Genomic DNA, 27,238 nt, shown 5'->3' with positions numbered 1-27,238 from the left:
TAGCAGTTTTGTAAAGAATATTAAGGCATTAATATGAACCGTAACATGTCTAAAGACTAATCCATCATGAAGAAAACTCTGAGATGAACATTTTGACATATCATACACGCAAAACGGAGCAACATGCACAATGTTATGACAAGATGAAGATGCACACATAATGTTACAGAAACTGGGACTTAGTGGAAAAACTACCCGCGCAAAAACGAGATTCAGCTCGGGAAAGCTCCAGTCCTCGTACAGAGAGACTCCAGCGATGGTGGGGCGGCGGGAATTGAGGATGCCGGGAATGGGTGGATCCAGGCATGAGGAATCCATTCCCGGCAACGAGGCGGCTTGAGGCGGCGCGGACGCGGAGATCAGGGCGGCCATGGTAGCTCCTGCGAGGTATACAAAGAGAGGGAGAGATCGTGAGCGGGAGAGAGAGAAGCACGAGGAAGGAAGAGAGAGAGGGAGAAGGAGGCGGGCAGGGGAAGGAGGAGTAGGGCGTAAGGGCCGGCCTGGTCGGAGGTGGTCGCCGGCGGCAATTCCGGCGAGGCGGCGGCTCTGGATCGGGAGCTCCTCTCCCGATCTGGAGCGAGCAGGCACAGAGGGGCGCGGGGCGCCAGATCTGGGCCTAGATCAGCCCAGGGGCGGGCCTGGCATGGGCCGAAAGGGCCACGGCGGCGAGGAGCTGCGGGGAGAGGCGCGGGCGACGTGGTGACGCCACATGGCAGCGCGGGAGTGGCTGGCAGGCACGAGGAGGCGACGTGGCGCACCCGGATTGGTCCGGGGTGCGGCGGCAGCGGCGCCAAGTGGTGGGGCAGGGTTTAGCCGGCGCGGATTGCGAGGAGAGGAGAGGCTAGAGGTAGGTGGAGGCTAGGGGATGCCCAAAACGGCATGGGGGTTGTTTATATAGGGAAAAGGGCTAGGTTTTGGTGGTTTGGGGGCCGTTTCAGACCGTACGATCGCCATTGGACGGCTCCGGAGCGGAGAGGGACTAGGAAAGGGGTTGGTGGACTATATAGATGGGCTAGGCTTTAAGGAGAGAAGAGATAGCAGCTTGGCAGGGGTTTTCGGGGACCGAAAACATCCGACGAATAAACCGGCGACGACACCACCACTGATGACGGTTGGGCTATCAAACGGACTCCGAACGCGACGAAATTTGACAGGCGGCCTACCTACACTATAATAAGACCGCACGCCAACTTTCAACCCACTTATAAAATAATATTTCGTAGGTGTCGCAGGCGCGTGCGAGTGTGTCTGTGCTCAGAATGGACAACAGAGAGAAACGGGAGGACCCGAACGGATGCAAGTTCTGAAAAACATGCTGATGAAATGCAGATGATGACATGGCAAAATGCAACACGCAAGCAGATGACATGGCAACGATGGCGAATAACTGGAAGACACCTGGCGCATCGGATTTGGGGCGTTACACCTTGGTCTCATCACTGAGGGAAATACCTACCATTGTTGTGCTGCATCATCCCTTCCTCTTTGGGGAAACACCGACGTAGTTCAAGAAAACATCAAAAGGAATTTCTGGCGCTGTTGCCGGGGAGACATCATCAACATCTACCAGGTTCCTAATCACAAATCTCATCTCCTCGCAATTACATTATTTGCCATTTGCCTCTCGTTTTCCTCTCCCCCACTTCACAAAAATTTGCCGTTTTATTCGTCCTCTTTTTCGTTCACCGTTTTCTTGTCGGATCTGTTTTAGTGCAATCTTGCTATGTAGTCACAATGACTCAAGAGAAGACCAAGTCGTGTGATTTCTCAAATACCAACAACAATGATTTTATTAGCACTCCGATTGCTCCTCCCGCTACTAGTGTAGTGTCTTGTGTCGTGGTCCTAAGACTGACAGTAGAAAGGGGGGTAGGTATGGAGAGGCAAGATCTTAGCTATGGTGAAGGTGTACACACGGGATTTACGAGTTCAGGCGCTTCACGGTGGAAGTAAAAGCCCTACGTCTCGGTGCCCGGAGGCGGTCGACTGGATTATATGTGTGTGGTAGTACAGGGGGTGCAAACCCTTGTGCCAGAGGAGGGGTTGGCTTATATAGAGTGCGCCAGGACCCCAGCCATTCTCCATTACAAGGGGCTTAATGTAAATAAAGTAGGAGCGTTACTGATAACGCCAGCCATAAGTGCTATTAATGACCTTAAAGACTACGGAGTGAACGTCTGACCGTTGCAGTGCTGAGTGACTCCTGGTCTTCAGTAGGTTGAGTGATTCCTTGTATGGTCGAGTGACAACAGGTAGGAGGGGTACCCGAGTGATATGATTGGTCGAGTGGATTGCAGTCGACACCTTTGACTGGGGGTTCTTTGTTGCCTCTTGGGCTTCTTTGCTTCTATGGTAGTGACCTTGGGTAGGGCGTATAGGTCAGGTCTATGACCCTACCCCGGGCCTGTATCCTCATCATCTTGTGATATTAATATTGCTTTGCTGAATCTTGTTATGAAAGATCAATTTTCCGGTACTCCTGAAAGTGCAACTATCCCTATGTGGTTTTGGTAATTCCTAAGAACATATAGCTCATTGAGCTAACACTATTCCAAGACAAATATTTCAGGAAAGCTCAATGAATGGCATGGCATGGATGAGAAAAGTGGACCCCTCAAAATGCTAAGGATAAAAGGATTGGCTCAAGCTTCAAGCTCAAGACTCTACATTTTATATTTTAGTGATCCAAGATCACATTGAGTCTTTAGGAAAAGCCAATACTATCAAGGAGGGATGAGGTGTTGCTTAATGAGTTTCTTGCTTCATGGTGCTTAGTGATATGCTCCAAAACCCTCAACTACTTTCCCACATCCACATATGACCTAAACCTAAAGTCAAACTCGGCCCCACCGATTCTTTCTATCCGGCGCCACCGAGTTCAGATGTCATAGCCACTGCCACAAACCCTAGGCAAATCGGTCTCACCGATAGGGATCTCGGTCTCACCGAGATGGGATTGTAATCTCTCTGTTTCCCTTCGTAACATTTCGGTCTCACTGAGATGAGCGATCGGTCCCACCGAGATTGCAACGTAAACTCTCTGTTTCCTTTTTGTAACATTTCGGTCTCACCGAAATGAGCGAACCGGTCCCACCGAGTTTACCTGACCAACTCTCTGGTTAGCTTATTACCAAAGTCGGTCTCACCGAGTTTGTGTCGGTCTCACCGAGATTACGTTATGCCTTAACCTAACCATATCGGTCCTACCGAGTTGCATGTCGGTCCCACCGAAAATCCTAACGGTCACTAGGTTTACTAAATCGGTCTGACCGAGTTTGTTGATTCGTCCCACCGAGATTGGTAACTTGTGTGTAACGGTTAGATTTTGTGTGGAGGCTATATATACCCCTCCACCTCCTCTTCATTCGTGGATAGAGCCATTAGAACGAACCTACACTTCCAACTTACCATTTCTGAGAGAGAACCACCTACTCATGTGTTGAGACCAAGATATTCCATTCCTACCATATGAATCTTGATCTCTAGCCTTCCCCAAGTTGCTTTCCACTCAATTATTCTTTCCACCAAATCCAAATTCTGTGAGAGAGAGTTGAGTGTTGGGGAGACTATCATTTGAAGCACAAGAGCAAGGAGTTCATCATCATCAACGCACCATTTGTTACTTCTTGGAGAGTGGTGTCTCCAAGATTGGCTAGGTGTCACTTGGGAGCCTCCGACAAGATTGTGGAGTTGAACCAAGGAGTTTGTAAGGGCAAGGAGATCGCCTACTTCGTGAAGATCTACCGCTAGTGAGGAAAGTCCTTTGTGGGCGACGGCCATGATGGGATAGACAAGGTTGCTTCTTCGTGGACCCTTCGTGGGTGGAGCCCTCCGTGGACTCGCGCAGCTGTTACCCTTTGTGGGTTGAAGTCTCCATCAATGTGGATGTACGATAGCACCACCTATCAGAACCACGACAAAAACATCTGTGTCTCCAATTGCGTTTGAATTCTCCAAACCCTTCCCTTTACATTCTTGCAAGTTGCATGCTTTACTTTCCGCTGCTCATATACTCTTTGCATGCTTGCTTGAATTGTATTAAGATTGCTTGACTTGTGCTAAGTTAGTTAAAATCTGCCAAAGACTAAAATTGGGAAAAGGTTAAGTTTTTATTTGGTCAAGTAGTCTAATAACCCCCCTCTAGACATACTCCAAGATCCTACAAGTGGTATCAGAGCTTTGGTCTCCATTTGCTTTGATCTCCATAGCTTTTGGTGGTCATAGCCTTGGTTTCACAACCTAGGAGAGTATGGCGTCTAGCGAGGGAAATTATCACCGTAGAGGTCCTTTCTTTGATGGTACTAATTTTGCTAGTTGGAAGCATAAGATGAAAATGCATATTCTAGGACATAACCCCGCCGTTTGGGCTATTGTGTGTATTGGCTTGCAAGGTGAATCCTTTGATGGGAGAGAACCAAACCGTGAAGCTAGCGCGGATGAGTTGAAGATGCTGCAATACAATGCTCAAGCTTGTGATATCCTCTTCAACGGATTGTGCCCAGAAGAATTCAACAAAATCAGCCGTCTTGAGAATGAAAGGAAATTTGGGATACTTTGATTGATATGCACGAAGGTACCAACTCCATCAAGGAATCCAAGTTGGATGTGCTTCAAAGTCAACTTGACAAGTTCAAAATGAAGGATGGTGAAGGTGTCGCTGAAATGTACTCTAGGCTTGCTCTTATCACAAATGAGATTACCGGCTTAGGAAGTGAAGAGATGACCGACAAATTCATCATAAAGAAGATCCTAAGAGCCTTGGATGGAAAATATGATACCGTGTGCACATTAATCCAAATGATGCCCAATTACAAAGATCTCAAGCCAACGGAAGTCATTCGAAGAATTGTTGCTCATGAGATGTCACTTAAGGATAAGGAGGAACTTCACAACAAGTCAAGTGGTGCTTACAAAGCCTCATGTGAAGCCCCCACATCATCAAGTGAGAAACAAACCTTCAATGAAGAATTGAGCTTAATGGTGAAGAACTTCAACAAGTTCTACAAGAGTAGAAGCAAAGAGAAGAGCTCCAATTCAAGGTCCTACAATGACAAAAGATCTTCTAGTCGAGAGCGTAATTGCTACAATTGTGGAAGACCCGGACACTATTCCAATGAGTGTACGACACCCTACAAAAGAAGAGAAGAATCACCTAAAAGGAGAAGTAGAAGAGAAGAATCACCGCCAAGAGAGAGGAGGAGTAGAGATGATCGTTATGAACGAAGAACATCCCGGAGAAGCAAGGATTCGGAAAGGAAGGACAAGTCATCAAGGAGCTACACAAAACGAAGACATCAAGCTCATGTTGGTGAATGGGTATCCGGCTCCGACTCCGACAATCACTCCGAGAGAAGCTATCACTCCGACTCCGAATATACTCAAGATGAAGGTGTTGCCGGTCTAGCACTTGTGACAACCAACTCCTACGACATATTTGATTCACCAAATGAAGGACTTGGAAGATGCTTCATGGCTAAAGGCCCAAAGGTAACACACCCCGAGCATGTTGATTTAAATAGTAATGAAGATGACTTGTTAGGTGATGATGATTTACTTGTTGACAACTCTAGTGATGAATACTATGATGAAACGTCAATTAATCATGCTAATCAAGATAAAATGAATGACAATGATAAGGAGAAGATTGAGATCCTAACTAAAGAACTAAATACTCTTAAGTTAGCTCATGAAACTATCTTAGGAGATCATCGAGAACTTTTAAAGACTCATGAGAAATTACACTTTGAAAAGCTCAACCTTGAGCAAGAGCATGAGTTCTTAAAGGCAATCAATGATGATCTTCGTAAGAAAAGTTCTTCTTACATTTCCAAGCGTTTACTCTTATCTACTTACATGCCTCAAGTCAAGAGTAGTAACAAGAACAAGAAGGTTTCTTCCTCTAGTAGTAACAATGATCATGCTAAATCCAATATTGTTGCTTCTAGTAGTTCTCTTGATTCCACTAATGATTCTCTTAGCCAAGTTACACTTGAGCAAGAAAATTGCTTATTGAAGGGGATTATAGAGAAAGGTGTTTACAAGAGCCTTGCCGGGAGTAAGCAATTTGAGGAAATTGTACACAAGCAAGGAAGGCACCGGAAGAACCAAGGTGTTGGTTTTGAACGAAAGTTCAATGCCAATGGAGTTGAGTGGGAAGAAGATAAATACCCCAAGACAAAGTTTGTTCCTCAACAAGAGAAGTATGATCCTACTTCCGTCAAAGGAACACAAGCTCAAGATGATCTTCCACCACAAGACCACAAGCAAAAAGGCAAGGATGAGCTTCAAGAGGAGATTGATGCATTTGAAGAAGCTCCCAAGGCCTTGGTCAAGTGGGTTCCCAAGACTGCATCAAGTTCTACTTCATGAAGTACGACTACAACTCCAAGGATTCCCATCAAGATGATGTGGATCCCGAAGAAGAACTAGAAAGTTATTGAGGGTGACTCCGCCAACATATTTCACCCATATCATTTTGGCAAGGACAAGTGCAATCAACTTCCACATCTTGCACTAGTTCAAGGAGTCACAAACCCTCTTGTTAGTAAGACAAGGGACAAGGTAACCTAATGATTTCATAGACATCATCTTGTGTGTGCATCACTCTATGTCTATGGATATCCTTGTTTGTTCCTTGTGGGACTAACCAGTGTAGGTATTGAACGTGCAACTCACTCCAAAGGATTGCTCCAAATGATCTACATCAACATTGAGCATCCACATCTTCAATACCTACATGAAGTCATCATCAACAAAACCCAAGGTTAGTTCATCCCTTTATAGGGGGAATCTCACATCTAGGGGGAGCTTTACTCTAAAGAATTGAGCTAAAGCAACTCTAATGGTGTGAACACATCAATGCATTATGTAAAAGTGGTAACCCCACTTGATCTTAAACGATGAGTATGACCTATGATCAAATGTTCTCATTTGACTCCTAAGTCAATATACTCATATATAGATGACCTAGTCATCGCCAATTGCTTGATAGATGCTAGAATTGGTTGTGCATGCTTTGTGACATATTTCATTTGTCATTTTAGTGTGTGAGCATGTTGGTTGCATATTTTTCTCATTCAAGGACATCCACTTGTAGTTTTGCTTGTTTGGCTTCTTTTTCTTTTGGCCAAGTGGATGGACAAGAATGCATAAGAACCTTCTCTAGCTATCTATGCTTTTTCTTGTCTCAAACTCTATTCATGCTACATCACAAAATTTGATCAAGTCAAATTCGAACCACTCTGTGTGAGGAGCACTCGGAGTCCCCGATTCGTCATAGACTTAAACTTCCAAAACTTCTTTGTGCATTTCAGTCTGACTGCTTCATCCATTTCGGTCATACCGAGATCACTAAGTCGATCTAGGTTTTCAATCTCGGTGCAACCGATTTGAAAATTTCGGTCTCACCGAGTTGCAGTAACTGCTTGCAGTAATGCATCTCGGTGCCACCGAGTTGTTCCACTCGGTCACACCGACAGGGTCGGGCTATATATACCCAAGGGCAACATTTTTGGAAATTCCTCCGAACAGTTTCGCCCGCGCTCAGCCCGCTCTGCCTCCAGGGTCTTCGGATCGTTCTCCTCATCGCCAGCCGCCTCCCGCCGCTGGTCTCCGCCGCCGTCAACGGGAATCTCCACCGCCGTTGCCGCCGTAGCGAGTCCATCGTCGAGCTAGGGTATGGACTTGATCACTGTGCTATCCCTATCTGATTCCTAGCACATTGTGTTCGTCATGAATCTTGCCACGATTGAAACAATCTCATCTAGTCAAAACTATCCGTAGATTAGGTCTGGGTTGGCGATTTAGGGTTAGGTTTCCGGTGAAACCATCTCGGACCCACCGAGTTGTAAAACTCGGTTCCACCAATTCGGCTAAGGCCATTGCACTTGTGATTCTCGATCTGACCGAGAATTGCAAATCGGTGTGATCGAGTTCAGAACTTTGTGAAACCCTAGCAGTCTCGGTGCCACCGAACTGTGACTCGGTCTGACCGAGTTCACTAGTTTAGGTTCCTAGAGCTACTTCGGTATCACCCAGTTCACAAATCGGTCGATCCGAAATGCTTTCTATGGAAAACTAAAACTAAGTTTTTAACTCAATCTTTTGCAAAAACCTCTATATTTTGTGATGCTTATCCTCTCTATCTCATCTACATCTATTCACAGGGTCAGCAGTCAGTGTTTGCAACATGTCTGATCAAAGTGACAGCCCGAACCAGTCAGAGGAGCAGATTCACATGAGTGAGGGCACTAGTCCCTCCAGCACCTCAAATGATGGCAGCAGGAGCACCCCAAGCAACTTACCCAAAGCTGCCACCAGGAACAGGAAGAAGAGAACCTCAGACTCTGAGGATGAAGACTATGGGGTAGAAGAGGATGAAGCCACTTCCAAAAAGGTAGTCAAGAAGGAATATGGCACAGCTGCAGCCACCAAGCCAAGTCTGAACAGGAAAGTCCCTGCCAAGAGGACTCCTATGCTGAAAGTCAGAGCATCAACTCAGAAAACTGAGAGATCAGACCCCAAGGAGCCAGAAGTGGTTGAAAAGAAGAGGAAGGAAAGGGTTAAGAAGACCATGGCCAGGGTTGTTGGGAAGCCTTCCATGATGGAAGAGGTGGAAGAAGAAGAGGCTGCTGCTCCAGCTCCCAAAGCTCAGAAGCTCATGGGTGATGCCATCAGGTCAGGGGCTGCTTCATCAAAGCCCAAAGAAGCACCTAAGGCTGCTTCCAAGCCCAAGACTGCACCAAAGAGGAATACTAGGAACATCCCAGCTGCTGAAAAGAACAAGGCCCCAGTGCCTGAAGTTGTTGCAGAAGAAGAAGAAGAAGATGAAGAGCATGTTCTGAGAAAGTTGAAGCCTAAAATTCCAGATCATAATGATGCTCATCCTGTTGCTGAGAACATGAAGCTTAGAAAGGATGCAGGACTTAGACAGTGGAGGTTGACTGATCCTTATGCAGTCAGGAGGAGAACTGCTGTGGACTACAGGTTCCATACAAAGGAACAACAGGACTTCTATGAGACCATGCCGCTAGACAAGAAGCCAATTGTATGTGACATGAGGTGGGTGGACTGGAAATTCATCAAGGAGAATGAGGAACACTACCCATGAGTGTTTGAAAGTTTCAGTGCTTGTGGAGTGGCAGACTTTGTTGGACACAAGTTCACAAAGTGGAATGATGAGCTCATAATGCAATTCTACTCCACAACACACTTCTATCCAGATGGCAGAATAGTTTGGATGTCTGAAGGTACAAGGTACTAGTCTACAATTTAAGAATGGGCTAATCTGATCAATGCACCAAAGGAGAAAGAAGATGACTTGGATGTCTATGCCAAGAAGAAGAAGGATCGCAACTCTATGGCACACATGTATAAGGAGATCCTAGATAAAGCACTTGAAACTCACAAGTTTGGATCTGTACATTTCCTTCTGTCAGGACTGCCAACCATCAACTGGATCCTTAGGCACACACTCTTGCCCAAGTCAAGAGATCATAACATGATCAGAGGCCATGCTATCAATCTGCTACACATATTTGATGTGCCTCAAAAGTTTAAGGTCATGAGCCTCATTGTTGAAACTATCAAGAGGACAGCTGCAGACCAGAAGAGAAGTTGTGGGTATGCCCCACAGATCCAGGAGCTGATTAACTCCAAGATGGGCACTGGCACTTACTTGTTGGACAAGGAACACATGCCTATCTTTCCAGACTTTGAGGACGACCAAGTGGTTATGGATGAAAATGAACCATCTTCAGTGCAAGCACAAGCAAAGAAGGAGAAGGCAAGGACTGAGAAGGCTACCAAGATGCCAACAATTGATGAGGCATCTGAGTACTTTCTGAAGAGCAAGCAAGACCAGCTAGGTTACTTGATAGCATACACTCTAATGATTGAGAAAGGGTTGGCCACCCTGACTCAAAACCAGGAGAGCCTGGAAAGAATCATGGAGCAGAAGATCTATGACTTAGATGTGAAAGTAACTGAGATCCAGTCTGTTGTTGAGCAACTCCAAGATGATATGCAGGAGAGGAAGGGCAAGACAACCACTGAGGCATTTGCTAGAGTGCCTAGGGCTCAGAGATCAGCTGCTGTGCCTGTGACAGACACAAGAGCAACATCATCTGCACCTGCTACAGCTTCAGTGCCACCAGCTACAGCATCTACTCCACCATCTCCAACTTGATCAACTGATGCCTTCGTCCTTGGAGTCATATCTACACCACCACATCAAGACCAAGCCTGAGAGACGACATAGAACTATGCATTTTCTAGGAACTTTTTGGTAACTTGTTGCCAAAGGGGGAGAAAAATGTATAGATCATAGGCTTCGAGAGAGAGAGTTTGCTTTTGTTCTCTCTTGTCTTTATGGTTGAACTTTATTTGCTTTTGCTTGAGATACTTTATTGCCTGTGTGATACAATGATGATCATGTGTTTGATCATATGCTACATTAATGCTTGTTGGATGACATTATCCTTTTATCTCTATATGATCATTCACTTTGCTTGGTGATGAGTGCATGTATTTTGAATATTATCATTTTTGAGCTCTCCACCAAGATGTATGTGACATGGGAGAGTAACTCATGAACCTAACTCTATGTGCATTTGCAGTCCAAAGCAAATCTTAAACTATGCACAAATTTAGGGGGAGCTCTCACATTTCACATACTTCTCAAAGCGACGATGTTTTTCAATCTTATTATCTTTTGTCGAAGCTTTGATCTATATGTTGTCATCAATTACCAAAAATGGGGAGATTGAAAGTGTAAATATCCCTAGGTGGTTTTGGTAATTCCTAACAACATATAGCTCATTGAGCTAACACTATTCCAAGACAAATATTTCAGGAAAGCTCAATGTATTGCATGCATGGATGAGAAAAGTGGACCCCTCAAAATGCTAATGATAAAAGGATTGGCTCAAGCTTCAAGCTCAAGACTCTACATTTTATATTTTAGTGATCCAAGATCACATTGAGTCTTTAGGAAAAGCCAATACTATCAAGGAGAGATGAGGTGTTACTTAATGAGTTTCTTGCTTCATGGTGCTTAGTGATATGCTCCAAAACCCTCAACTACTTTCCCACATCCACATATGACCTAAACCTAAAGTCAAACTCGGCCGCACCGATTCTTTCTATCCGGCGCCACCGAGTTCGGATGTCATAGCCACTGCCACAAACCCTAGGCAAATCGGTCTCACCGATAGGGATCTCGGTCTCACCGAGATGGGATGGTAATCTCTTTGTTTCCATTCATAACATTTCGGTCTCACCGAGATGAGCAATCAGTCCCACCGAGATTGCAATGTAAACTCTCTGTTTCCTTTTCCTAACATTTCGGTCTCACCAAAATGAGCGAACCGGTCCCACCGAGTTTACCTGACCAACTCTCTGGTTAGATTATTACCAAAGTCGGTCTCACCGAGTTTGTGTAATCGGTCTCACCGAGATTATGTTATGCCTTAACCCTAACCATATCGGTCCTACCGAGTTGCATGTCGGTCCCACCGAAAATCCTAACGGTCACTAGGTTTACTAAATCGGTCTGACCGAGTTTGTTGATTTGGTCCCACCAAGATTCATAAATTGTGTGTAACGGTTAGATTTTGTGTGGAGGCTATATATACCCCTCCACCTCCTCTTCATTCATGGATAGAGCCATTAGAACGAACCTACACTTCCAACTTACCATTTCTGAGAGAGAACCACCTACTCATGTGTTGAGACCAAGATATTCCATTCCTACCATATGAATCTTGATCTCTAGCCTTCCCCAAGTTGCTTTCCACTCAATTCTTCTTTCCACCAAATCCAAATTCTGTGAGAGAGAGTTGAGTGTTGGGGAGACTATCATTTGAAGCACAAGAGCAAGGAGTTCATCATCATCAACACACCATTTGTTACTTCTTGGAGAGTGGTGTCTCCAAGATTGGCTAGGTGTCACTTGGGAGCCTCCGACAAGATTGTGGAGTTGAACCAAGGAGTTTGTAAGGGCAAGGAGATCGCCTACTTCGTGAAGATCTACCGCTAGTGAGGCAAGTCCTTCGTGGGCGACAGCCATGGTGGGATAGACAAGGTTGCTTCTTCGTGGACCCTTCGTGGGTGGATCCCTCTGTGGACTCGCGCAGCCGTTACCCTTCGTGGGTTGAAGTCTCCATCAACGTGGATGTACGATAGCACCACCTATCGGAACCACGACAAAAACATTCGTGTCTCCAATTGCGTTTGAATTCTCCAAACCCTTCCCTTTACATTCTTGCAATGCTTTACTTTCCGCTGCTCATATACTCTTTGCATGCTTGCTTGAATTGTATTAAGATTGCTTGACTTGTGCTAAGTTAGTTAAAATCTGCCAAAGACTAAAATTGGGAAAAGGTTAAGTTTTTATTGGGTCAAGTAGTCTAATCACCCCCCTCTAGACATACTTCAAGATCCTACAACTCCTAATGAGGATGTCGCATCCCATCTTAACACATTCGTGGAATTATGCGATATGCAAAAGAAAAAAGTTGTGGACAATGATGTTGTGAAGTTGAAATTATTTCCGTTTTCTTTGTGAGATCATGAAAATTTTTGGTTTTCTTCGTTGCCTCACCATAGTATCAATTCTTGGAATAAGTGCAAAGATGCTTTTATCACTAAGTATTTTCCGCCCGCAAAAATTATTTCCCTTAGAACCCAGATCATGAATTTCAAGCAACTTGAGCATAAGCATGTTGCACAATCTTGGGAAATGATGAAAATGATGCTGAGGAATTTCCCAACTCATGGGTTAAATCTTTGGATGATCATACAAAAATTTTATGCGGGGTTGAATTTTGTTTCTCGTAAACTTTTAGATTCCGCCGCGGGTGGTAATTTTATGGAAATTACTTTGGGTGAAGCCACCAAATTTCTTGATAATATCATGGCAAATTATTCACAATGGCATACCGAAAGAGCTCCTACTTGTAAAAAAGTTAATTTGGTTGAAGAAATTTCTTCTTTGAGTGAAAAAGTTGATGCTCTTATGAAATTGGTTGCTAGTAAAAGTGCTCCTCTTGATTTTAATGATGTGCCTTTGTCTACTTTGATTGAGCAAAATAGTGATTCCATAGATGTGAATTTTATCTCGTGAAACAATTTCAATAACAATGCTTATAGAGGAAATTTTAATCCTAGGCCTTTACATAGTAATTCCTCTAACAATTATGGTAATTCCTATGGAAATGCTTCTTATAATAATAATGGGAACACCTCTGATCTTGAGAATAATATTAAAGAATTTATCAACACTCAAAAAGTTTTCAACACTACAATGGAATAAAAGTTGAATAAGATTGATGGTTTGTCTAGAAGTGTTGATAGAATTTCTCATCATGTGGAAAATCTCAAGATGAAACTTTTTATGCCTAAGGTATAGGAATCAATTAAATCTCTTTATGTTTCTATGGATGAAAGTAAGAAAAGAACCTCTATGCTTAGAGCTAGAAGAGAATTTTAGGAAAGGCGTTTTCTAGTGATTGCTTTCATAAAACTGATGAAGATCTTAAAATGATTGGTGTTTTTTCTATTGCTTCCTTGTTTAGTAAAATTAAGATTAATGAAAAAGGGACTAGATAAGAGTCAACTTTAGCTAGAAGGCATCCCAATAATTCAGAGGGTGAAAATCTTTTTGAGAAAATTGATAAAAGTGGGTTTGAAGAGGTCAAGACTTTAACTAGTGATGTGCCCACTCTTTTGGATTACAAAGACCTTAATTATGATAGTTGCTCTTTGATTGATTGTATTTCTTTGTTGCAATCCATGATAAATTCACCCCATGCTTATGAACAAAATAAAGCTTTTACTAAACATATTGTCGACGCTATGATGAAAGCTTTAGAAGAAAAGTTGGAATTAGAAGTTTCAATTCCTGGAAAATTACATGATGAGTGGGAACCTACCATCAAAGTCAAGATTAAAAATTATGAGTGTTTTGCTTTATGTGACTTGGGTGCTAGTGTTTCTACAATTCTAAAATCTTTATGTGATGTGCTTGGTCTTACCGATATCGAAGAATGTTCTTTAAATTTGCACTTGGTGGATTCTACTATTAAAAAGCCTATGGGAAAATTAATGATATTCTTATTCTTGAAAATAGGAATTATGTGCCCATAGATTTTATTGTTCTTGATATTGATTGCAATCCGTCTTGTCCAATTATTCTTGGTAGACCGTTTTACGTACTATCGGTGCCGTGATTCATACGAAAGAAGGCAACATTAAATTTCAATTTCCACTAAGGAAGGGTATGGAACACTTCATTACAACAAGAATTAGGCCACCATATGAATCAATCATGAGGGCATCTTATGGATCTAGAAACAAAGATGACAAAACTTAGATCCTTGCTTTATGCCTAGCTAAGGGTGTGAAACAATAGTGCTTGTTGGGAGGCAACCCAATGAATAAAATTTATTTTTGCTTTTTTGCTTTCTGTTCTTGAGTGTATGCACAATTATTTTACTGTTATTATTGTGTTTTTTGTGTTTTAATTAGTGTTTTTGCCAAGGAAAGACTTTAGGGTCTTCTTGGGCGATAGTTGTTTGATCTTGCTGAAAAATAGAAACTTTTGCATTCACGAAAATAATTTTCATAAATCACAGAAACGTGATTTTTATATAATTATTTTTTCAGAATATTAATATACAAATTTCTCTAGTCGTCCTAATTTTTCAGAATTTTTGGAGTTTCATAAGTATTCGAAATATCCAGCTTGCTACAGACTGTTCTGTTTTTGACAGATTCTGTTTTCTTTGCGTTGTGTGCTTGTTTTGATGATTCTATGATTTTCTTTGATGAGTTTTTGCCATAAAAAAGTTGGAATACCGTAGATATAATTCAAGAATAAAATGTGAATTGGTTTGCTACAGTACTTATAGTAGTGATTTGTTTCTTATACTAATGGATCCTGCGAAGCTTTTGTTGAGTTTTGTGTGATTGAAGTTTTCAAGTTTTGGGTGATGTTACGATGGATGTAGAAATAAGGAGTAAGAAGAGCCTAAGCTTGGGGATGCCCATGGCATCCCAAGCTATTATCCAAAGATAAGAAAGCAACTAAGCTTGGGGATGCCCCGAGTGGTATCCCCTCTTTCTTCTAACGACCATCGGTATTTTACTCGAAGCTATATTTTTATTCGCCACATACTATGAGTTTTGCTTGGAGCGTCTTGTATGATTTGAGTCTTTGCTTGTTTTGGCTTTTGTTTTAAGTATTTAATCCTTGCTGGACACACCTATTTGATAGAGCCAAAATTATTCCATGACTTGTTAGAATTTCTCTCTATGCTTCACTTAAATCTTTATGAGCTATGGAATTGCTCTAGTGCTTCACTTACATCTTTTTGAGCATGGTGTGCTTTAGTATTTTTGAAGAAATTCTCTCATTCTTCACTTAGATTTATTTTAAAGTTAGTAATTTTTTAAAGAAATTCTCTCTTGCTTCACTTAAATTATTTTGAGAGAAAGAAACATTATGCTCATGATCTTCACTTATATTTGTTTGAGCTTATCAAAAGCAACACATGAAAATTAGTCCCAAAGTGGTAGATATCCAAGAAGGATATAATAAAAACTTTCATGAAGATCATTGGACAAAATAAATTTGATTCCTTGTAATAGTTTTGTGATATGATGATGTGATATGTGAGTAATGTTGATGAGTAATTGTGTTTTAGTAAAAATATTGGTGTTAAGGTTTGTGATTCCCTATGCAAGCACGAAAGTCAATAGTCATGCAATGAAATTACATCCTACTTGTGGTGCATTATTCGGTGTTAATTATGATTAACGCTCGCTTATGAGATTATTCTTTCTTGGTTGGTCGCTTCTTAATCTTTTGCTAGCCTTCATTTTGCACTAAGTATGATCACTACTTGTGCATCCAAAATCCTTTAAACCAGTTTTGCCACATGAGTCCACTATATCTACCTATATGCAGTATTCTTTTGCCTTTCTAAGCAAAATTGTATGTGCCATCTCTAATTTTCAAAATAAATTTCTCTTTTGTGTGCTCGTACCGCTCACGAGGCGGTGAGGGGTGGCCGATATTTTCCATGCTAGATGTGTTATTCTCATGATGAGTGTTTATTCACTTGTCATTTGATGTTAGCTTGAACTACATCGGTATTTCCCCAAAGAGGAAGGGATGATGTAGCACATCAACGGTAGGTATTTTCCTCAGTGATGAGACCAAGGTTATCGAGCCAGTAGGAGAATCACACAACACTACATGAACAACACCTGGATACAAATAATAAATACTCGCACCTGATGACCCACAAGTGTATGGGGTCAATTGTAGCCCTTTTCAATAAGTAAGAGTGTCGAACCCAATGAGGAGCAGAAGGAAATGACAAGTGGTTTTCAGCAAGGTAATGTCTGCAAGTGCTAAAATTGTAAGTAGCAGAGTAGTTTGGTAGCAAGATATTTTGTAATGAGCAAGTAACAGTAGTAGTAGCAAAAGTGCAGCAAGGTGGCCCAATCCTTTTGAGGCAAAGGACAGGCCAAAAACGGTTTCTTATGATAAGCAAAGTGTTCTTGAGGGTACACGGGAATTTCATCTAGTCACTTTCATCATGTTGGCTTAATTCGTGTTCGGTACTTTGATAATTTGATATGTGGGTGGACCGGTGCTTAGGTGTTGTTCTTACTTGAACAAACCTCCTACTTATGATTAACCCTCTCGCAAGCATCCGCAACTACGAGAAAAGTATTAAGAATAAATTCTAACCATAGCATTAAACTTTTGGATCCAATCGGCCCCTTACGGAATAACGCATAAACTGGGGTTTAAGCTTCTGTCACTCTCGCAACCCACCATCTAATAAATACTCCACAATGCATTCCCTTAGGCCCAAATATGGTGAAGTGTCATGTAGTCGACGTTCACATGACACCACTAAGAGAATGGCAGCAAACATATCATCAAAATATCGAACACATATCAAGTTCACATGATTACTTGCAACATGATTTATCCCTTGACCTCAAGAACGAAAGTAACTACTCACAAATGATAAACATGCTCAAGATTAGAGGGGTATTAAATACCATAATGGATCTGAACATATAATCTTCCACCAAATAAACCATATAGTAATCAACTACAAGATGTAATCAACACTACTAGTCACCTGCAAGCACCAATCTATAATTTTGATACAAAGACTGAACACAAGAGATGAATTATTGTTTGAGAGGAGTTGGTGCTGTGAAGATGTTGATGAAGATAGCCCTCCCCAAGATGGGAGAGTTGTTGGTGATGATGACAACGATGATTTCCCCCTCCGGGAGGGAAGTTCCCCTGGCGGAATCGCTCCGCCAGAGGGCAAAAGTGCTCCTGCCCAACTTCTGCCTCGAGGCGACGACGCTTCATTCCGGATGTCCTCTCCTTATTTTTTTTCTAGGTCAAAATGACTTATGTACCAGAAGATTGGCATCGGAGGTGGGCCGAGGAGGGCAGCACCCACCAGGGCGCGCTTGGGCATCCTGGCATGCCCAGGTGGGTTGTGCCCACGTGGTGGCCCTCCTCTGGTACTTATTTGCTCCAATATTCCTTAAATATTCCATAAAAAATCCTTGGGGAGTTTCAGATCATTTGGAGTTGTGCAGAATAGGTAGCTTGATGTAGCCTTTTCAGGTCCAGATTTCCAGCTGCCAGAATTCTCCCCCTTGGTGCATACCTTGCATATTATTAGAGAAAAGGCATTAGAATTAATCCAAAAAGCATTATTATACAATAAAACAACATAAATATCAGTAGGAAAACATGATGCAAAATGGACGTATCACAACCCGACGTGTTAAAGGGGTTGTCAAGCCCTTTCGGGCAACAGCACCAGAGATAGGCAAACGGACGTGAGAGAGTTGTAAATATTCATAGATCGAACACCAAGTAAAATAAAGTGCAACAAGGTATTTTTGGTTTAATAGATCTGACAATAAAAGCAAAGGAAAATAGATCGCAAAGGCAAATATAATAAAGAAGAGACCCGGGGCCCGTAGATTTTACTAGTGGCTTCTCTCGAAAAAAATAGCAAACGGTGGGTAAACGAATTACTGTTGGGCAATTGATAGAACTTCAAATAATCATGACGATATCTAGGCAATGATCATTATATAGGCATCACATCCAAGATTAGTAACCTACTCCTGCCTGCATCTACTACTATTACTCCACACATCGACCGCTATCCAGCATGCATCTAGTGTATTAAGTTCATGGAGAAATGGAGTAATGCAATAAGAATGATGACATGATTTAGACATGATCTATTTATGTAGAAATAGACCCACATCGTATGTATCATTGCTACTAAGGATAAAACAATGGGGGTCTATTTCTACATAAATAGATCTTGTCTACATCATGTCATCATTCTTATTGCATCACTCCATTTTCCCATGAACTTAATACACTAGATGCATGCTGGATAGCAGTCAATGTGTGGAGTAATAGTAGTAGATGCAGGCAGGACTCGGTCTACTAATCTTGGACGTGATGCCTATATAATGATCATTGCCTGGATATCGTCATGATTATTTGAAGTTCTATCAATTGCCCAACAGTAATTTGTTCACCCACCATTTGCTATTTTTTTGAGAGAAGCCACTAGTGAAACCTACGCCCCCCGGGTCTCTTCTTTATTATATTTGCCTTTGTGATCTATTTTACATTGCTTTTATTTTTAGATCTATTAAACCAAAAATACAAAAATACTTTGATGCACTTTATTTTATTTGGCGTTTGATCTATCAATATTTACAACTCTCTCTCGTCCGTTTGCCAATTTCTGGCGCCGTTACCCGAAGGGATTGACAACCCCTTTAATACGTTGGGTTGCAAGTATTTGTTATTTGTGTGCAGGTGCTCTCTATGTAGTGTTGCGTGGTTCTCCTACTAGTTCGATAACCTTGGTCTCATCACTGAGGGAAATACCTACCATTGGTGCGCTGCATCATCCCTTCCTCTTTGGGGAAATACCGACGTAGTTCAAGCAAACATCAATCATTTGGTGTTTCCCCCTCTCTTTCTTGTTGTGATGAATTGAGTTTTCCCTTTGAGATTTCGTTTTATCGGATTGAATACTTTTATGGATGTGAGAGCACTTGATATATGTCTTGCATATGAATACTCGTGGTGACAATGGGGTATCATATTGATTCACTTGATATATGTTTTGGCACTCAACTCGCGGATTCCCGAGGTGACATTGGGGTAATCTATGCATAGGGGTTGATGCACGTTCTTGTCTTTGTTTCTTCGGTAGAAATATTGGGGCACTCTTTGAGGTTCTTTGTGTTGGATTGATTATTATGAATATGAAATTATTTGGTGTTATTTTAGTACGAACTCTTGGATAGATCAATCGGAAAGAATAGCTTCGAGGTGGTTTTGTACCCTACAAATGATTTCTTCTTATGTTCTCCGCTAGATAGGAACTTTGGAGTGATTCTTCATCGCACGTTGAGGGAAGGTTATATGATCCAATTATATTAGCATTGTTGGGAGATTGCACTAGCGAGAGTATGGACCCTAGGCCTCATTTTCAAGAATTGCAATACCGTTTGTGCTCACTTTTATCGATTGCTACCTTGCTGTCTTTATTTATTCAGATTATAAAAATATATTTCACCATCCATATTACACTTTTATCACCATCGCTTAGCCGAACTAGTGCACCTATACAATATGCCATTGTATGGGGTGTGTTGGGGACACAAGAGATTTCTTGTATTTGGTTGCAGGGTTGTTTGAGAGAAAACATCTCCATCCTATGCCTCCGACGGATTGATAAACCTTAGGTCATCCACTTGAGGGAAAATTGCTATTGTCCTACAAAACTCTGCACTTGAAGGCCCAACACGTGTCTACAAGAATAAAGTTGCGTAGTAAACATCAAGCTCTTTTCTGGCGCCGTTGCCGGGGAGGTGAGTGCATGAAGGTATATATTTAGATCTTGCAATCGAATCTTTTAGTTTCTTGTTTATCACTAGTTTGGTTTTATAATATAAAACTAAAAAAATGGAGGTTGGATTACCTCAGGTTGTTCTTTATCTTTATAATGTCTATCTTGAGAATAAGGATTCCGATAATTGTGCTCAATTGCTAGAGAAAGAATTCAACAAAATTTATGGCATAAAAACGTTGGATGAGGGGCATGATTGCAATATTGTTAGTATGAATTCTTTGAATATCCAAAATGCTAATGATGAATGCACAAGTCATGACAAAAATGTTTCTTATAAGCATGTCAATTTTTATGGAGTGCATAAAGTTTGTGAAGACGTGCCTTATAGGGTAGATAGATTTTGTAAGAAGCATAAACATGATAGAACCAATTCTTTGCTCAAAGAGATGGATGAATTTGCTACAAAATTATGCTCTCTTTGTCCTATTACTTGTGAACTTTGCAATAAAATTGGTCACCTTAATTTCCAATGCATGCTTTTTCATGATCGAATCATGTCCAAATATTGCAATAACTTGATCACCCTTGAACTTTATAATGAACTTTGTTTATTTTTTGGGAGTGAAGAATTGACACATAAAAATAGTTGGTTTGAAGTATTCATTCTCACAGACAACATTGAAGCTAATCTAGAGAATATCTATATGTTTTGCATGGTAAATTGCAATGAGAATGCTTATATTGCCAACTATAGAAAGATGGGAAATCCAATAGAATATAAAAGGAATACCAATGAAAGGGTAAAGATTTCCACTTTCCCTCCTATTTTCTCTCATGATGAAATAGGTGACGAGGAGGATCTCCCTATTCAACCAATCTCATCAATAAGAAGCTTGAAAAAGTTCATTAAACCCACACATGATGTGGTGAAGAGGAAGAAAAGAAGAAAGAATAGAGGTAAACAGGTATTTCGCCCAAATAATGTTGTTCCTATTATTGTTGTGCCTCATGAAAATGAATCAAAAATAATTGTGGAAGATTATGCACTTGATGATGATATTGCTTCTATGTCTTATAGCACAATTTTCGAGAGCAATATTGATGATGATTTTGTTACGCCTATTGCTTGTTGTGATGATTATAATTGGGAAGATAATGATACTAATAATCTTGGAAATCTTTTTGGCACCAGCTTGGGAAATTATGATGATAGTAATTGTTATACCGTTGGTGCTATTCATACTTTTAATGATGAGAGTGATTATGTTTATGATATGCCAAGCCACAAGCTTGGGGATGCTATGTTTGATGAGAATGACATGTTTGAGAATTTATTTGCTTCAATTAATGTTTGTCCCAAGCTTGGGGATGATATGCTTAATGAAGGAGATCTTTTTAGTCCCCCTACTTTGAATGATCAAATTTTCTATGATGATTGCATGCCTCCTATCTATGATGAGAACAAAGTTGCTACTTATGATGATATTTAAATTATAAAAAGTTGAATATACCTTTACCGAACATTACTCTCTTAATGTGGAAACAATTTTTAGCATTCGAGTTTCATACGATACTCCCACTATTGTGAATGGGAATAAAATTGCTTATATGGAGAGTGATAAACTTTCTATGCTTTTGGATCATGAAAAGAATGCTTCATGTGATGGTTATATTAATGAATATATTCACGATGTTACTGAAAATTATTATGAGAGAGGAACTTATGATTCATGATGCTCTTGTTATGTTTCAATCCTTATCTTTTATGCGAGCATCATTGAAATCATCATGCGTAGCTAAAAGGTATTAAAGAAAAGCGCTTGTTGGGAGACAACACAATACTTTTACCTACTGTTTTTGTGTGTTCAAATGATTATGCTACTGTAGTAATTGTTTTATTGCTTTTGTTTCAATAAAATGCCAAGTAAAGCCTTTGGGATAGTGTGGATGATAGTTGACTTGAATCTGTGCAAAAACAGAAACTTTTGCGCCCAGTCCAGGAATTTCTAAAATTCACTGGAACGTGATTTTGATATGAATTTTTTATAGGTGATATATATACAAATTCCCTACGTTGTCCGAATTTTTCATAATTTTTGGAGTAGCAGAAGTATGGTTGGAGTACAGATTACTACAAAAACTATTCTGTTTTTGACAGATTCTGTTTTCAATGCATAATTTGCTTGTTTTCTAGTTTCTATGGCTTATATTTCTCAATATAAATTATGGAAATGATATGCTACAGAGGGAATTGTTTGGAAACAATTATGAATCTTGTCCTTGACAGTACCAAAGTGAAATGGTTTGCTCTTTATCATACTAACCTATCTCACGAAGTTCCGTTAAGTTTTGTGTGATTGAAGTTTTCAAGTTTTGGGTGAGATGTCAATATGAAGAGAATAAGGAGTGAAAAGACCCTAATATTGGGGATGCCCAAGGCACCCCAAGGTAATATTCAAGGAAGATCCAAGCAACTAAGCTTGGGGATGCCTCGGAAGGCATCCCCTCTTTCGTCTTCAACATTATCAATAATCTCACTTGGAGCTATGTTTTCATTCGTCACATGATATGTGTTTTGCTTGGAGCATCACTTTATTTTGTTAGGATTTGCATGTTGTTATTTAGGATAATGTTTTGCATCTTTTATTCAATAAAAGTGGCAAGGATAGCCTTTACCATGCTTATCTTGCAAGCTTATGAGTTGTTGTTTCAAAACAGAAAGTTTATCGATGTTGCAAAAATTCCCGAGAAAAGTCAGGATGTGATAAAATGTTGAAACTTTTTGCACAATAAGCTCTGATAAATTTTCTACAATGTGGTAAATTTTCATAATTTTTGGAGTTAAATAAGTATTGATACTCTTGAATTCCTTACAGACTGTACTGTTTTGGCAGATTGCTGTTATGTTTGCATCGTTTGCATATGTTTGCTTGTTTAATGATTCTATTTGATGATATGATTATTAAATATGAATAGGCATTTAGTATACAATGTTGAATAATAATTTTTTTGATTTGCTACAGTAGATAATGATAAGGGTTTTGCATTGGTTTATACTAACTTATCTCACGAGTTCTTGTTGAGTTTTGTGTGATGAAGTTTTTAAGATTTAGGGAAACAGTGATATAAGAGGAATTAAGGAGACACAAAAGCTCAAGCTTGGGAATGCCCAAGGAAACCCAAGCTAATATTCCAAGAAGTCTCAAGCATCTAAGCTTGGGGATGCCCCGGTAGGCATCCCACCTTTCTTCTTCAACAATTATCAATTAGTATCGGTTGAGCCTAAGTTTTTGCTTCTTCACATGAGTTGTGCTATGCTTGGAATGTCATTTTATTTTGTTTTGCTTGCTGTTTTAATAAAATGCTTAAATATGAAAGCTTTTAAATAAGAGAGATTCCTCAAATAGCTACGTACCTACTTAACTACTCACATGATCTTCACTTATATCTTTTTGGAGTAGCTTGTCATTTACTCTTGTGCTTCACTTATATCCTATGAGTAAATTTTTGAATGAATTGAAAATCATGAAGTTGAAATTATATGTTCATATCATTCCTAGTAGTAGCTTCACATTGGGTTTAGATAGTGAAACCTTCTGAAGCTTGACAATCACAATATTGGTCATACAAGCAATCCCTGAATGATTACTATAAGGAAGAGAACTTTCACAAGTAAATACACTATCTTGGAAATCTTTTGTGATTGGGAGCCCCCATCAAAATATTATATGCCAAAATTGTTGATGTTCGACAAGGAAGACAACGTAATGGTTTATGTTTGTTCATATTCACATAGAAGTTATATTGTCATAGATCCTTCAACATGTGGTGCTTGCCCCCCATCTATGCTAGCCAAAAATTCCGCAACAAGTATAGATACTACTTGTGCATCCAAAAACCCTTACCCAAATCTTATTTTCAAGGGTCCACCATACCTACCTAAGATTGAGCAAGATCCTTCCAGTAAGTTGTCATCGATGCAATAAGACAATAAAAATTGCTTCTAAAAGTGTTAGCTCATTTAGTGTAAGAGAAAATTGAGCGTTGTACGAACTTGTGATGGCAAAGAATAAAAGCGACAAACTGCATAATAAAGGTTGCTATCATAAGGGGCAATATAACATGACGTTGTTTTGCACTAAGGGATTGAGCATACAAACAAAAGCGCATGGCAACCTCTACTTCCCTCTGCGAAGGGCCTACATTTTACTTTTATGTATTTACTTTCATGCAAGAGTCAAAGTTTTTCTCTCCATTCCTTTTTATTTTTCTCTTTTGGCAAGCATCATGTGGTGAGGAAAGATCTAGGCACATATGTCCACTTGGATATGGGTAGCATGAGTTATTATTGTTGACATCACCCTTGAGGTGAATACATTGGGAGGCAAAATTATAAGCCCCTATCTTTCTGTGTGTCCAGTTGAAACGTCTTGCTCATGTGTATGCGGTGAGTGTTAGCAATCATAGACGACTATATGATGGTTGAGTATGTGGAGCTCTAACTTAACTCTGTTGAATAAGTTGAATTACAATTGCTTGGTGACTGAGAACATAGGTTGTCGAGTTTCAAGAGAATTCATTGTTTAACCTTAACATGTGAATTGGTTGCTACTTTAACATGAGAAGTTTTATAGGAAAGAATTGCTGTTATGATGTTAGGAAAAGTGATTGAAATTATCATTGATCAAACTTATGCACTTTGCTAGCATTCACACTTCATAAATTATTTCTTTTATCATTTACCTACTCGAGGACGAGTAGGAATCAAGCTTGGGGATGCTGATACGTCTCCAACGTATCTATAATTATGAAGTATTCATGCTATTTTATTATCATTCTTGAATGTTTTACAACCATTTTATAGCAACTTTATTTCATTTTTTGGGACTAACCTATTGACCCAGTCCCCAGTGCCAGTTGCTGTTTTTTGCTTGTTTTTTACATCATAGAAAATCAATATCAAATGGAGTCCAAACACCGAGAAACTTTTTGTGGATTTTTTATGGACCAGAAGACATCCAGTGGGCCAGAGAAGCACCTGGGGGGTGCCCCGAGGGTGGCACAACCCACCAGGGCGTGCCTGGGGGCCCATGTGTGCCCAGGTGGGTTGTGCCATCCTCGGTGGCCTCCCGCACCCCCTCTTTGCCCTATAAATCACCAAATATTCCAAAAACCCTCGGGGTAACCCTAGATCAGAAGTTCCGCCGCCGCAAGGCCTCTGTATCCACGAGATCCAATCTAGACACCATTCCGGCACCCTGCCGGAGGGGGAGATCATCACCGGTGCCCATCTTCATCATCCCGGCGGCCACCACAATGAGGAGGGAGTAGTCCACCCTCGAGGCTGAGGGTTTGTACCAATAGCTATGTGTCTAATCTCTCTCTCTCTCTCTCTCTCTCTCTCTCTCTCTCTCGTGTTCTTGATGGCACGATCTTGATGTATCGGGGGCTTTGTTAATATAGTCGGATCATATGGTGTTTCCCCTCTCTTTCTTGTTGTGATGAATTGAGTTTTCCCTTTGAGATTTCATTTTATCGGATTGAATACTTTTATGGATTTGAGAGCACTTGATATATGTCTTGCATATGAATACTCATGGTGAAAATGGGGTATCATATTGATTCACTTGATATATGTTTTGGCACTCAACTCGCGGATTCCTGAGGTGACATTGGGGTAATCTATGCATAGGGGTTGATGCACGTTCTTGTCTTTGTTTCTCCGGTAGAAATCTTGGGGCACTCTTTGAGGTTCTTTGTGTTGGATTGAGTATTATGAATCTGAAATTATTTCGTGTTATTTTAGTATGAACTCTTGGATAGATCGATCAGAATGAATATCTTCAAGGTGGTTTCGTACCCTACAAATGATTTCTTCTTATGTTCTCCGCTAGATAGGAACGTTGGAGTGATTCTTCATCGCATGTTGAGGGATGGTTATATGATCCAATTATATTAGCATAGTTGGAGATTGCACTAGCGAAAGTACGGACCCTAGGCATCATTTTCAAGCATTGCAATACCGTTTGTGCTCACTTTTATTGATTGCTACCTTGTTGTTTTTATTTATTCAGATTATAAAAATATATTTCTACCATCCATATTACACTTTTATCACCATCTCTTCGCCGAACTAGTGCACCTATACAATTTGCCATTGTATTAGGTGTGTTGGGGACACAAGAGATTTCTTGTATTTGGTTGCAGGGTTGTTTGAGAGAGACCATCTTCATCCTACGCCTCCCACGGATTGGTAAACCTTAGGTCATCCACTGGAGGGAAAATTGCTACTGTCCTACGAAACTCTGCGCTTGGAGGCCCAACATGTGTCTACAATAATAAAGCTGCGTAGTAGACATCAATGAACTCCTTGAATTACAGTCATCCCCAGAGAGTATCCCAACTATTGGCACTTTGGGGTCTACGGATCAGAATGATAACAAGTGCATATAACTAGCAGATAAGATCAAGAACTCAAATATATTCAAGTGCATATAACTAGCAAATAAAATAAAGAACTCAAATATATTCATGAAAATATAGAGGGTTCAGATCTGAAATCATGGCACTCGGGCCCTAGTGACAAGCATTAAGCATAGAAACGTCATAGCAACATCAATCTCAGAACATAGTGGATACTAGGGATCAAGCCCTAACAAATTGACTCGAATACATGACAAATCTCATCCAACTCCATCACCATCCAGCAAGCCTATGAAGGAATTACTCACTCCCAATGGTGCGCATCATGGAATTGCTAATGGAGAAGGGTTGATGATGATGACGGAGGCGAATAGCCCTCTCCGGAGCCTTGAATGGATTCCAGATCATCTCTCCTAATGAAGAACAGGAGGTGGCGGCGGCTCTGCCTCATAAAACACGATGATTATTTCTCTCTAATTTTTTTTGCGAGACTTCACTTATGTAGTTGGATTTAGGGCTAACGGAGGCATGTGAGACCCATGAGCTCACAGGGCGCACCCTAGGGGGCGCCGCCTGAGCTCGTGGCTCCCTGGTGGCACCCCTCCAGTAGGTATCTTCACCAATTTTTTTATATATTCTAGAAATATTTTCCGTCAAGTTTTAGCCCAATCTGAGAACTTTTATTTCTGCACAAAAATAATACCATGGTAGTTCTGCTGAAAACAATGTCAATCCGGGTTTGTTTCATTCAAACCATGCAAATTAGAGTCGAAAACAAGAGCAAAAGTGTTTGGCAAAGTAAATATGTTTGGGACGTACCACACCTACCTACGACACATCTAATCCCAACTAAGAAAGGTTAGAAGGGGAGCCAT

This window comes from Triticum aestivum, chromosome 5B (assembly GCF_018294505.1).
Source record: "Triticum aestivum cultivar Chinese Spring chromosome 5B, IWGSC CS RefSeq v2.1, whole genome shotgun sequence".
In the NCBI taxonomy this organism is placed as follows: Eukaryota; Viridiplantae; Streptophyta; class Magnoliopsida; order Poales; family Poaceae; genus Triticum; species Triticum aestivum.
The sequence above is the reverse complement of the archived record's forward strand: the minus strand, read 5'-3'. Positions refer to the sequence as shown.